The following is a 15,354-nucleotide window of genomic DNA, read 5'->3' on the forward strand; positions in this document are numbered from 1 at the left end:
TCAGAATCAATCCCTATTTTTTCTCTCCATACTGTATCTGTTTCAATACTTAAATTTTGCTGACGAATAACTTTCACAATGCATTTATACAGCATTTTCCCTTCTACTGTGCAAAAGTCAATATGCTCATTATTTCCCAATTTTAAGGGGCTAGTAAAACAAGACCCATCTATAGCAGGGGAAATTTCAATATCTGGGAAAAGATCTTTACTGTCAGGGATTAAAGTCCCTGCACCAAACTCTTCTAAAAGTATCTTCTCCTCAACAGTTAAAATCATAGTCAATTTATCAAGAAACTTCTTAGCAAACCGTATTGATCGAATCCCTAAAAGGGTAGCAACTTGTTCAGGTCTCTGAAAATTATATCCTGATTCAGTTGTTTTTTAACTTAAAAATCTTTTTACAACATAATAAATCTATTAGACCAGGAAAATCTTCTCCAGAAACATCAAACCGAGCTCCAAAAATAAGTGGTTCTTCAAACAACCAATAAAGAGAAGTTGCTGGTTCCACCCACTGATGTTTAAAAAGACCCCACACTTTAAACATGCTTTGATAAAAAGCAGGAATTCCAGTAAAATTCAATCTTTTATGATCCATTAAAAACAATGTTAAGTCCATTTCCATATTACCCACTCTTCTCAAAATGCTTAATGCCAATGGCCTCCACACAAGTGAGTAAGGTCCCATTAAAAGTTTCTGTATATATTGGAGACGGTAAGTGGCTCTTCTGCTTGCGAGATTTACTAATCCTTGCCCTCCTTCCTCCTTGGGCAAAAACAGAATGCTTTGAGGAGTCCAATGATAATTGTCCCAAAACAAGTTCACCAGTTCTCTTCACTGAAAAAAGTCTAACATTGCTGTTGTTCGTTTAATGTGTATTTTCTCGTTGAAATAGCTTAAAATTATTATTATTTTTTTTCATTTAAAGTAAACATTTTAGTTTATATTTATGGTTGAATCCATTGTTTTACATTGATACAATATAAATTGGCAGCGGGACATTAAACTGAATTTATTAATTTGATCAGAGCATTTTTATTAGATTAAGCATGATTTGCACATGCGCATTGTTGAGTTGGAGTTCCCGCTCTCTGATTCAAAAAAAAAAAAAAAAAACCGTCCGTCACAGTTGAACTGTCTGTGAAGAACACAACACACGATCTGTTGAGCGGCGGCCGTGACGGTATACTTCAACAGACGTCAGACCCCTCCAGCCAGGCTGCGACACAGAACTACGAGCAACATTGATACAGGTAAGATAAATTTTGTCTATCGTTAACGTTTTTTTCCCAAGTATACCTGACTGGCCTTGACTCTGGCCGTAATTTCAGCGCTCACGCTTGATAGCATGTAAATTATAAGATAGTACTAGAAACGTTAGCATTCTTCATTCAAACTACAACGTTAAGTTACGTTAGCCGCCCTCTGGTCGTGGGTGAGTAATGCTATCACAGGTCGCTAGTTAACTGGCTAATAAATGCAAACTATTATTTCTAAATGCATTTTGTGGGGGCATTGACGTTAGCTAAAGTTACCACGTGTAAGTTAATTAACGTTACGGGTAATGTTAATTCAAATGCATTTGTTCTGCTGAGTGTTTTTAATAGTTAACAGTGGCGCGAAGAGCCTACAAAATGTTTATTTGTCGAGATTACTGTCTTTTAAGAGCTCTGCGGGCTCCGTTTTAAAGCTAGCTAGTGAAGATATCAGTCAGGGTTGCCAACTCTCACGCATTTGGCGTGAGACACGCGCTTTCAGGCTCTGTTACACGGCATCACTCTGCCCAAGTAAATCTCACGCCAAATTGCCAAACCCGTTTTTGATATGAAGTATAAGCTTTTACATTTTTTAAAAAAAGTTTTAATACGAAATTCAAACAATAAATACCGTTTTGGCGCACTTAATGTTGAAAAACAGAGTTGCGACATGCTTTCATCTCGCGGCGGCGCGCGCGGTCACGTGGTTCATGGAGCTCTGTCTGAATAGCTCTAAACAAGCCAGCACTGTCAATACATTTGAATAGACAACAGCTTCACTATACAGGTATTTACAGCAATTTTTGGTAAACAGTACAGCATAGTGTGCATTGATTATTACGTCAACCACATTTACAGTATCATTTTATTATGGACAGTGATGGAGATGCAACATTGTTAACATTAATGTTAATGTTTTTCTTGTATTTAACCCTCAGGTATTCCTTACTAATTGGTCACACTCATACTCATTGGTGGTCAAATGTGACCATACTATCTATTTTTCAATTAAATAAATGTTCTATATTTTAGTTAAATAAAATTTATTGAAAAAATATTGATCTTTTGGTACTAAATACTATTTGTGCAATAATTATGGTCCATTAATGACAACTTTAAAGTATTTTTCTTCTAATATTTTTATTACTTATATTAAAATAATAATAATTATTAAATTATTATAATTATATGAATATAAATATTTTATATATATTATATTATATTATTAATTAATTATAAATATTATAATTAATTATTATAATTATTATTATTATTAAACTTATTTCTGTATGCTCTACTTTTTAGATCAATGCCGAGTTCTTGCGAATTACAACAGTTCCCTTGGAGACAAAGTTCTTGGTGCAGTTGGACAAGCACTCCACCAAACTGTTGGAGGTCATCAGGAGCAAGGGAGGAGTTGTGAAAGAGAAGACCACCAGGACCTTGCAGGTTTTAGATGAGGTATCTATGAATAAGTTGTGTATCAGTGGGATCCATGGCTGAATAGTTGATATGTTTCTCCTATTGATCAACTTTTGTAAATCAACTCTTGCCGGGTCAGCAGCACACATGCAGCCATGATTTAGTCTTGCCTCCTCTTTGTGTCTTTGGGGAAGTAACCTCTTTAAATGTGATTGGGGCACCTTTATACCTCAATGATAAATTTAATATATTTTAATTCAGTTATAACTGCAGCTCACAGTCTCAAACAGAGCTATAGCATTCCAGTTTTTATATCACAGCGTACGCTGGTGTTGCATCAGCTGGGCAGAGTTGATTCACTCTGCGAGTGCACGTTATCAGTTATACATTTGTTTTATTTACTGTGTGAGATAATTTGATGTGTCACGTGACAGCATGTGAAAAAATTTGAATTGCGTGAATCTCATGAGACATCTTTTAACCAGACGAGAGATCTCGTCACTTTTAATTTTGTCACACCCCTTGTCATAAACATCTGATTCGTTTGATTTGCGCCTTGTAACACAGTTCATAGATATGGGAAGAAGGAGGTGGGAACCGGCGAACATTTAAAAGACTTTAATCAATAAATAAACAAACAGAAAGTAAAAGCGGCAGCCCCTCATGGATGACTGCCATGCACACACATAATAAAACGTAACTAAAACGCAACGTAATATCCAGGCCTGGTCCTCTCTCGTCCTTCACTGTCATCACTCCTCCTTTTATTCTCCCGTCACTCCTCTATGAGAGATCCGAGACCGGTGTGACGCACAGCTGGCGCTGATCAATTACTCACCGGCCTCGCTTCACTCTCACAGCTCTCACTCGTCACACGCCTATTCAAGTTCAGTTTAGAGTGTATAAGAGCTTGGCACATTATGATCTAACATGAAATCGGGAGATTTCTGAAACTATAACGTACTTATTGTCTCTTTCTTTTTTATGCAGGAAAATGAGGTTGAAGAACTGGAGCAGGCAACCATGGCGATCTTTATCACTGGGAAAGAGGATCCTCTCCATCCACCAAAAGACATTAAAATTGTCATTGAAGGAACAGAGGTCCTGAACCAGTTGCCCTCAGTTGCAACCGCTTTTGCCATGGTCTTTGGGCTCATATACACACTTAACCTAAAATATCCGAAAAGGCTGCAGTTCACCTTTGAATTTGTGCAAAAGGTCCTGATGGAGCTTGATGGAAAAAAGATGACCCCAAAAGTCACTAGACTGACCACCCAGCTGTACAGCACAGAGTAGGCAGAGCTGAATTGCACAGACTTGTTTGATTTTATTTTCCATTTGTGGTTGAATTTTATGGTGATTTACAGCCAAAACTTTGGATCCTTTTGTAAGAGGTTGCACTTACAAGGCTGCATTTTCACGGCAGCATTTACAAATGTGGCTGCCCAAGTTCGATGGCTACCAGCCTCAAAGGCCGAAGTAGGCAGAGTTTTCTGAAATGTTTAGAAATTACTTTCAAGACTTTGGATCCTTTTGTAAGAGGTTGCACTTACAAGGCTGCATTTTCACAGCAGCATTTACAAATGTGGCTGCCCAAGTTCGATGGCTACCAGCCTCAAAGGCCAAAGTAGGCCAAGTGTTATGGACAACTGGAGAGACTGATTGCAGTGTTCTCAGCATATGCACAGATTTGTATGAAAGAGTTTAGATTTTCAGACCAATGGAGAGGGCCAGGAGCTTGCTATATTGCATATAAATTAGCTGTATTTAAATGTAGAGCTTACAGCTCTGTATCAGAAACTCTGTCAGTGTCTTAGGAGTTAAACTGTTCACTGTCTGAGGAGCAGTTCCAGGATTTGTCTCTGGTTTTCAGCTGAAAGAGAATGTTCATCATCATATACATTTGTATATAAACAGGTATACAATACTGTCTTAACATTTAATTGTATTTTATTTGTTTTATGGTGAAATGTGTTCTGTCAGGACAAACCTTCCTAATTTAATATTACTACTAATGTGATGTCATCAAGTGATGATTTGATTATTTTGTAGCAAATTTGTATTTTTGTGTGAAGCAGACTGTTAATATTCATATATTTGTAACAGATGTTCAATGTCAGTTTATTGAACAATAAATATAAATGTGTTCTAAAGGAAAGTGTTATGATAGTCATTGATCAAAATGTTTTAAAAGTATTTTTTTTTTAAATTTGATTTATTATACATTTCAAATAATGACAACTTTTTTTTATTTATTTTTTTATTTGAGACAACCTAAAAATAATTAATTTACTATAAATATTACCTATAAATATTAGTTTGTTTTAACTTAAAATAATTAGTTTGTTCTAACCTAAAATAATTCGTTTACTTTAACCTATACATATTAGTTTTGTTAGTTTGTTCTAACTTAAAATAAATTGTTTGTTCCAACCTAAAATAATTATTTTGATTAACCTTTAAAAAGTGGTTGCATGGATTTAAACTTTTCAGATTAAACTAAATGAAATGATTTACTTTGAGTCAATGTCAAATATTTTGTGTGATTGATTACTTCAATTTTTTAAAGTTGATCCAAGGTTTTTATTTTTTCAGTGTTTGAATATTTACAAGGAGTCCATTTGGAGGGTCTACACAAGCAAATTTATGCCATAATGAAGATGCCACAAGATTATTAATAACAAGAATACGCCCTCTATAAGACATTTGAGGGAGTAACCATTTCCATTTTTCCAACTGACCTTTTATTTTCTCAAATAGACCTTCCCAATTTTTCTTTATGAAGCTTTCATTTCCCAGATAGACACCAAGATATTTGAAACCTCCTCTTTTCCAAAGCAGTCCTCCAGGTAAAGTGGGAAGATCTCCACTCCAGTTTCCCATTAATATAGCTTAACTTTTCCCCCAATTGACTTTAGCAGAGGAAATGCATTTAAAATCATTAACAATTTTTTCTAACTTATCAACATCATCTCTTCCATTTACAAAGACAATAACATCATCAGCATAGGCGGAAAGATGTAAAGGGTTATTACAAGCAGGGAAAACCAGACCTTTTAGATGATCTTGCAACTTTTGAAGTAAAGGTTTAATGGCTAGGGAATACAACATACCAGACAAGGCACATCCCTGCCTAACTCCCCTCTGAACTTTAAACGGAGCACTCAAACCACCATTAATCTTAAGAACACTCTCAATATTACATTACATAGCCTTAATCATTGATGTAAAAAAAGGACTGAAACCAAAAGCCTCTAAAGTGTTCCATAATGTTGCAGATAATGTTCCAGATGTTCAATTCTGTCGAAAGCTTTCTCTTGATCAAGAGAAATCCGACCGTAGTTAATTCCAAAGAGTTTAGAAGCATCTAAAACATCTCTAATTAAAGCAATATTATCGAAAATAGACCTGTTAGGAATGCAATAAGACTGATCAGAATGAATCAATTGGCTTAAAACTTTACTAAGTCTTATAGCCAAACCTTTAGACAAAATTTTATATTCTGAACATAACAGTGAAACAGGGCGCCAATTGCTGATATACTGAAGATCACCTTTTTTAGGTAACAGTGTAATGACTGCTCTTCTGCAGCTCAGTGACAATAGTCCTCTTTTCAGACTGTCATTAAGAACTGCCAGCAAATCTTCTCCTATGACGGGCCATAGAGTTTTATAAAACTCAACAGTTAGCCCGTCAATTCCTGGAGATTTACCATTCTCCATGCTCATCATGGCAGTGTAAAGCTCTTGCAATGACAAAGTCTGTTGTAGTTTGTTGTTGGATTCTTCATCCACCTTTGGCAGTCCTTCAAAGAAATTATCAGCATCTGCACCCCATTCCATCAGTTCAGATTTATAAAGGTCAGAATAAAAATCTACAGCACAACTACGTATATCAGCAGGCTCAGTGAATTCTTGTCCTGTAGCTGACCGTAAAGAATGAATAATTTTACTTTTACCTTTTTTCATTTCCAAATTAAAAAAGAATTTCGAAGGAGCATCCATTTGAGCCACAGTTAGGAAACGTGAGCGAACTAAAGCTCCTTGTGCTTTAACTCCCAACAGGTCTACTAACATTGTTTTTTTTCCCCTTCAATTCATCAATATGCTTTTTATTTTTTGTAGATGTTATTACATTGTTACAGTCCTCATGTTTCTGTTTTCCCCTGTGACCTAGTTTTCCCCATTCTGTTTGCTTAGTTCATTTGATTCACCTGTGTCTAGTTAATCACCTTGTTAAGTTCCCTTTGTTTGCCTCACGTATATATACACCTTGTGTTCTCCTTCAGTCTCGGTCCGTTCTCGTTTGATGTATGTCGTGTGTATGCTGATATTCTGAGTTTAGTTATTAAATTCTGCCTTTATTGTTCCTCTTCGTCTGCCTGATGTTTTATACCACATGCTAACGTAACATACATCCTGTAATGCAACAGTTTCCATTTCTAAAATCTTCATTGACTGGGCTATATCTCGAGTAACATTCAGAGTGTACTTTTGACAAAAATCTTTTATAAAAACTTTACCACAATCCCACCATTGCTGTAAAGAAGCCTAAAATTGTTTTTGCTGCTTAAGTTTCCCCAAAAAAACTAAAATTATCTATAAATTTTATATCACTTAACAATGAAGTATTAAAAATCCAGTATGCACTCTTACACTTAACATAATTACAACACTGCACAGAACTAAACTGTGATCAGAAAACCCCACTGGAATTTTACAAAATTTGAATAAATTACATTGATACCAAACACTATAAATTCTGTCAAGTCGTGCCAAAGAGATAAAATGTTCAGTACTATGAGCCCAAGTGTACTGTCTGACATCTTGGTTCATACTTCTCCATATATCACATAAATTATGAGTTTCAATCAGCTGTACTAGTGTTTTCTGAGAAGCAGCATGTGGTTCTATATTGTTTCTATCCAACTTGTCATTAGTGGAACAATTAAAATCTCCACCTATAAATAACTCTTCTGGATTTAAACCTTTCAAAACAGCATCTACCTTTTTAAAGAAAAGAACTTTCTAATCCTTTAGTAGGTGCATATACATTCATAAGTGTTACAATACCGAAGAGTCGGAGACGGAAGGTAACAGATAATGGATGTTTATTGACACACAGCAGAGATAACAGTGCAGCAGGTGAGTAAATGGATGATGTTGAAGTGAATGATGAGTGATAGTTAAGTGATACTGTCCTTTGTGGTTTGTAGAGATGACGGTCCTGGATGACGATGGTGAGACGAGACGCTGGAGACTGAAGACACTCACAATACAGACATGGAACACAGGAGGAGACTTTGGAAACACTGGAGACAGGTAAGTATAACAACAGGAGTGGTAAGTCCTAATGCAAACGAGACCAGACAGTGACTGAGTGCGTGTGAGTGTCTTTTGTACTGGTGGTGATTGCCGTGCTGATGAGGTGCAGGTGCGTTTGATCAGTACTCTGTTGATGGAATGCGCTGTGATTGGACGGTGTTGGAGCCTGGCGTGTCTGTGACAATAAGCACCATAGTGTTTTTTTCAAATTTAACTTTAATCTTTAAAAACCGACCACCAAATATTTCACAAGATAAAGGTAAAAAATGTTTTGAAAACAAAACCGCAACACCTCCACTAATAGAGGATTTATGACTTAGGACAATTTGTCCATCCCATTCTCTTCTCCAGTCAGTCTCATTTTTAAAATCACTATGTGTTTGCTGAAAAACACTATATCAATTTGCTTTTGTCTAATAAACTCAAACAGCATCATTCTTTTATGACCATCTCTGTCAGCATTTATGTTTAGAGTTCCGATTTTAAAATTTGTCGTATTTATTTTAGAGACCAGAACAAAAAAAATGAGAAAAGCTGCCAAAAGAATTATTTTTGGCAAAATTTTAGAAGTTGACAACTTCATCATCCTTGATAATTTGTTTTTTGAGTTTGTTCACAAGTTTTCTTAAATGGTAAACCTCTACATCTTGAAAAACTCCCTCCTTCATAAGGTACCTCACATCATTAATGAATTGTTTAGAATCAGGGAAGAAATCTTTCATTCCCTTTGTTTCTTGCAGAAATCTGCTAATGTCTTCTGCTCTGTACAAACAAATCAGGTTTTCATTTTGAGAACTAGTAGACAGATTTGAACACTGAGACATATTTGAATCAGAGGAATCTCTATCATTGTCTGATCCCACATTCTCACTACCAGCATAATCTTTCTTGACTTGTTTAATAGCCTTTCCACAGCTTTTTTCTTTCTTTTAACTGGGATTTTAAAAACAGATTCTGCTTCCTTCTCAAATTCAACATCATTGTCCTCAACACCCATTTCATCAGCATCTGCCACGCAAACATTTTCAGAAAGTTCAGCCTGTTCATCGGACATCAGCAGAGTGTCATTTTTACTAGACTTAACAGTCTCTGTTGTATCAGTTTCATTCTCAGTAGCTACAACTACAAACTCATGTTCAATGGCTTCTACTACAGACGTACTGGCAATATCCGCGTCACCCGCGATCTCAGCCGGAACAGCAGCAGAAACTTGTTTCGAGTTTGTACTCGTACCTGCCCTGTCCGTTTTATTAAGACAATCACGAACAAGATGTCCGATTTTACCACAACTAAAACATTTAATTGTAGTATCAGATGTTGCAAACACTGTGTAGTCGAAACCATCAATTTTGAACTTGAAAACCAGATCGATGTCATCAATTCCATTTTTCAGCACCATAAAACTTGTCTTCTAAACGAGACTAGATGTTTCACTAACGGTGACTTGCACCCGAGAGGGATTTTCTTAATAGGGGATACCAGTTTACCATAACGAGATAACTCTTGCACCAATACCTCGTCTTTAACATGTACACTTTAACTTGTGTGGAAATCGGCATGGAATAGTGAATAACAAAATGACTTTGGTCCCGTTAGATGTTAAAGTGACACCTGTTTGGTTGCTTTGTTATTTCTTGCCATCACAAACACACTTGTAAATATTTTGGAGGTCAAATCTCAATTTTATGTTGACTTGCTGCATTGATGTAAAATTGTCAGTTGGTTCAGTTAAATTTTAGTTTTAGCTGAACTTTTAAATTTTAATTTTAGTTGAGCCAACTGTTCAAAATTTAGATATTTAGGCTTTGTATTGTCTGGTTTTATGACAGATTAGATATTCATATCATATGTAGAAACTAGAGACATGAGAACATTGTCATTGATGTTCAACTACATCTAATTGTTTTGATAGTACATCATTTTTTAGATTCAGAAAAATATTTTAATATGATATTACTGTAGAAATTGAGCAAATTAATGTCTTATTCAATGTTGTATTATTTTTGGTTTTGAACTTAAGTTTAACAGTTTTAAAAAGAGCATGTAAAATTGGACTGTACGTATATAGACAGGGCCTAAAAAAACACTGAAAATTACAGTGACGCTCACCAGTTGAATTTTTATAAATTCTAACAATGCATGAATGTTAACAAACATTAATGATACTCGGAACAGTTGATGGGCCAGCACTGCATCATCATGAAAGTTTAAGCCTAACATTCAAGTACAAGAAGACACGAAAAGGAGCTCATTTCATTACTTGTGTGCTGTGAGGAAAGTTTTGTGTGTGCAGACAGCCGTGCCCAGAAAGCCACGTCTCAGACAGTGTGCGAATACTAAACTTAGCTCTCTTTCAAGTATTTTCGCGCTTGAGTGGACAAATTCACACAAAATTATGTCAAAAGATAGCGAGTATCCTAGTAAACATAGTTTGTTATGTCTTAAGTGAACATAAACAGTCGAGAAAGTAAACATGTGTGCAGTATCTGTCACCGTCACCTTCTCTCTCACTTTCCCCGAACTCCATTTCCCATCATCCCTCCTTCTGCTCACCTGCTCACACTCAGCAATCACCTACACCTGATCATCATCACCTCATCACACTAGCAGCATTTAAGCACACACTTTACTCTGGCACATTGTCTGGTCTTGTTTCAAGTAAGGACTCACTTACCTGCACTACTTACCTTCATACATCGTTGCTCCATCGGTCTCCCTGATCCTCCGTGTGTCTCCAGCGTCTCCCTGATCCTCCGTGTGTCTCCAGCGTCTCCCTGATCCTCCGTGTGTCTCCAGCGTCTCCCTGATCCTCCATGTGTCTCCAGCGTCTCCCTGATCCTCCGTGTGTCTCCAGTTTCTTCATTTCCTAAGACTTCTTCCATCTTCCATCCTCATCACTGAAGTGTGTGCCTGGCTGCTCACGTTCATGATCTCCTCAAATCACCTGCAGTACAAAGAACTGTCAGTATTACCATTCATTATTGAATTCCTGCTTTATCTGCTATACTCACCTGTCTGTTTGGTTATCTGCCACAACCAATAAATACTCATATTGATTCCTACCTTGTTGTTGTGAGTCTGTGTTCCGTAACAGTATCAGTATATTATATCCGTGCATTCACTCTTAAAGTGTCAGCAGCCTAATATTCCTGCTGCTGTGTTTTTAAGCAAACAACAAAGGACAAAGAAGAAATCCCTCACTGCTGAATTAAAAAAAAAAAAAAAAAAAAAAAAGTTATTTTAGACTAGTGGTTTTAGAATTGGAAGTTGGAAGAGAATTGTGAGTCTTCACTGGTATCTAAAATGTTAGTGTCATGGCCGGTAAAACATATTTATGTGTACATTTTCTTAAGTCACCGGCCATTGGCAAGTGTGGCAAAAAGCTAGTTTTAGGCCTTGTGTATATAGAGTTTTGGCAGTGGTTGTGAAAGATGTATTCATGTAGTTTGAAAGATAGTCATTGAATGCATTAATACAAGATTGAAAAAGACATCAATTTGCTACATTTCTACAGTAACACCATATTGAAATATTTTCAGTTTTTTGTTGTGTGAAACCTTTGCTAGTGTTCTGAAATAACTTGATTTGAGACATGAATGAAGTGTTTTGGTAGTTTTAGTTCATTTTGAGTGTGAAATTACTGTTGTGAAGCTGAAAGTTGGTTAGGAGAACTGTGTGAAGAGTATTGAAAAAATTACCTAAGCATTGAGAAATGTGTCCTAATGACAGTAAAAAAAAAAAAAATGAGTCACAGACACTTGTACATTCTAATTTAATGTTAAATAATATTTTTGAGTTGAACAAAACAAGTTAATTTACATGTTACCATTTTTAAGTGACCTTTTTTTTTTCACAATTCCATGCCCATTTCCACACAAGTGTATATGTTAAATTAAAGCAGCAGCAGCATGTGCATGTTATAAAAAATACACCGAAAAAGATTTTGGAGGTCAAAATTTAAAATTATGTTGATTGTTTCATTGAAAATCTTCAGTTGATTCAATTAAAGTGCCAGTGTTAAAGGTATAGTTCACCCAAAAATAAAAATTCTGTCATCATTTACTCTCCCTCAGGTTGTTCCAAACCTGTATAAATTTCTTTGTACTACTGAACGCAAAAGATAATATTTTGGAGAAAGTTTGTAACCAGGCTGCTTTGGGACACCACTGACTTCCATAGTAGGAAAAAAAATACTATGGAAGTCAATGGTGGTCCAAAGCGGCATATAATTAAATAATATTCTTGACTTGAACAAAATCAGTTAATTTACCATTTTTAGGTTACCATTTTTATTTATTCACCATTCTATGACCATTTCCACACAAGTTAAAGTGTACAGCAGCAGCAGCATGTGCATGTTATAGTGATTTCACTACACAAATGGACACTGGTCCCCTGTTAGATGGTGAAGTGTGACATCTGTTTGGTTGCCTTTACATTTACCAATATTTCACATTCTGACTATCTCTGAATATAATGGCAATGTACATAGTAAAACTACAGTATCTCACAAAAGTGAGTACACTCCTCACATTTTAGTAACTATTTTAGTATATCTTCTCAAGGGATAATACCATAGAAATAAAACTTGTATATATTTTAGAGTAGTCAATGTGCTGCTTGTATAGTAGTATAGATTTACTGTCCTCTGAAAATAACTTAACACACAGCCATTATTGTCTAAATAGCTGACAACAAAAGTGAGTACACCCTAAGTGATAACAGCTCTACATCTTTTAACCATGCAAAGCCACATGTCCTATCCATCATGTTCATGTTTTTGTCTGCTTGATAGGACAATACAAATTTGCGTATCTTGTATTAGAGCAGTTAAAATTTGGTGCTTTGAGTACAATTCTCTCATACTGACCACTGAATGTTCAACATGGCACCTCATGGCAAAGAACTCTATGAGGATTTGAGAATTAGAATTGTTGCTCTCCAGAAAGTTGGCCTAGGCTATAAGAAGATCGGTAACACCCTGAAACTGAGTTACAATACAGTGGCAAGGGTCATACAGAGGTTTTCCAAGATAGGTTCCACTCGCAAGGGTCGATCAAAGAAGTTGAGTCCTCATGCTGTGTGTCAGGTGCAGAAGCTGGCTTCAAAAAGCAGATGCTTGAGTGCTGCCAGCATTGCTTTAGAGGTTGCAGAAGCGGAAGGTCAGCTTGTCAGTGCTCAGACCATATGCCGCACACTGACAATTCTGCAGCAATACAGCATGTCAGCATAGAATTTTGAGATCTGACCTCCAAAATCGTTACTATGTGTTTGTGAAAGTAAGAAATGGCAAAGCCACCAAACAGGTGTCACACTTTACCAACTAACAGGTGACCAAAGGCATTTTGTTTAAAAAAAAAAATCACTGTTCACTGTATAAAGTTGTGGCCCACACTTGTTACCTTAAAGTGCTATTTATGCTTGATTTAAAACATAAAACTTAGTTTTGTTGGTGTAAACTGATGTATGTAGGTCCGTTCATTGATGTTAAAAAATATTTTTTTATATATTCAATATATAATATTGAATAAAATAAGTTAATTTATGTTACCATTTTTAAGTGACCATTTTTATTCATCATTCCATGCCCATTTCCACACAAGTTAAAGTGTACATGTTAAATTGAAGCAGCAGCATGTGCATAGTATAGTGATTTCACTACACAAAATGACACTGGTCCCCTGTTAGATGGTGAAGTGTGACATCTGTTTGTTGCCTTTACATTTGGCAATATTCTGTTCATTAAAACAATAAAGCACCAGTTCTTGTCATAAAAATAAAAAAAAAAAAAAAAAAAATATTGTGATGTAAGAAATGACAAAACAAACCAAACAGGTGTCACACTTTACCATCTAACAGGGGACGAAAGTCATTTTGTTTATTCACTATTCATGCCCATTTCTACACTAGTTAAACTGTGTATGCTAAATGAGCTGTTTAAGCAGACACATAATTTTTCTTGCACTTCAAAGTTCACTGTTGTTCCCCATATAACTAAAGAACATGCCATCCATACAAAACCAGACAAGGCACTTCTATGTGGTGGTCAAAGTTGAGTTGACTATTTCATTGAAAATCTTCAGTTGGTTCAACTAAAGTGCCAGTGTTAAAATAAATTCACTTCACACAATTTGATTAAGCCAGCTGAACATTTTCAATGCAGCAAGTCAACATAAAATTTTCAGTCTTGACCTGGTATCATGCAACACCTGTTTGGTTGCTTTGTTTTTTTCGTTTCTTCCCCTATTGATGGCAGTTTTAGCCTGTTTAATTTTATCCTGGTTGTGTATATATTTTTGAATACTGTTCTGGCATCTGGGTTGAATTTCATTTTAAGAGAGAGAAAGTGTGAAAAATCCACATTCAAACCAAAATATCTAACTTCCTGTTGGTCGGAGCTGATGATTGTAAATTAGAAAGTTGTCCAGCTAAATGAGACCAATATGTGTACCGAGTTTGGTGACTGTAGGTTAAACTAACCTAAACTTTTGTCAAAAGATGGCGCTGTAGAGGCCCTCCTCCCCGCCCATTTCTAAGGCTTTGCCCATGTCTACTGGATGACAATCCTGACATGTGTGTTGAGTTTCATGCAATTTGAAGCATGCTAAGAGTCTCAAAAGCATCCAAAACAAATAATGAAGTTTGATCTGTTGCTATGGCAACAGTGTTTTAAAAATATCAAAAATCTTTTCACAGGTCTACATTCGCCATGTCTTGACATTTTTCTAATGAAGTTTGAAGCAAATCGGGTAAAAATAAGAGGGTGATCTCAAAGCATTGTGAAAGTGACACACTTCCTGCTTCCGGTTGATGGCACTATAACTTTGACTCACAATAGTAACATCCATGTGATCGGCCTCCTACAATGAACACACTGCGGAAGTTTCATAAAAATCAATCAATGTATGCAGAAGTTATAACACACTTCCTGTTTCCCTTTTCTCGTCATAAATTCATTGCCTTGCCACGGACAAACCGTTTGAGATATCAAAAATCCGCTCGCAATTTAGCATCCTGAATGTCTTGACTTCATGCTGACAAGTTTGGTGGTGATTGAAAAAAGCCCCAAAAAGCCCCGGATGGTTGAAAAAAAAAAAATCCTTAGAAAAACAATAGGGCCCTGCGCTTTAGTGGCTTGGGCCCTAATTAAAGCTGCAAGCAGCGATGAAAGGGCCCTCGCACCTGGGGCCACCACCACCCGGTGGCCTTAGGAAAACAGTGAATAGTGGGTGACATGCATGTAAGCGAGTAAATACAGGAGAAATATGGCAAAGTCATTTCGACGTGCCACACTTCCTGCTGCCAACAGGTTGGATGGCTGATGATTTCCCCATGCTGTCGTTATCTCC

General features: G+C 36.3%; 1 long non-coding RNA gene and 1 gene segment (V, D, J or C); both read left to right on the plus strand.

Moving 5' to 3' along the window:
- The window catches only part of LOC127504263 (immunoglobulin lambda constant 7-like), a gene marked incomplete at its 5' end in the record, with an annotated part of 338,360 nt that overhangs the window by 48,171 nt on the left and 274,835 nt on the right, over positions 1-15,354 (plus strand).
- On the plus strand, positions 850-4,896 carry LOC127504318 (uncharacterized). The gene is made up of 4 exons (XR_007927344.1): positions 850-1,256; positions 2,565-2,720; positions 3,672-4,075; positions 4,224-4,896. It is a non-coding gene; the product is annotated as an uncharacterized LOC127504318 (long non-coding RNA).

This window comes from Ctenopharyngodon idella, chromosome 2 (assembly GCF_019924925.1).
Source record: "Ctenopharyngodon idella isolate HZGC_01 chromosome 2, HZGC01, whole genome shotgun sequence".
Lineage (NCBI taxonomy): Eukaryota > Metazoa > Chordata > Actinopteri > Cypriniformes > Xenocyprididae > Ctenopharyngodon > Ctenopharyngodon idella.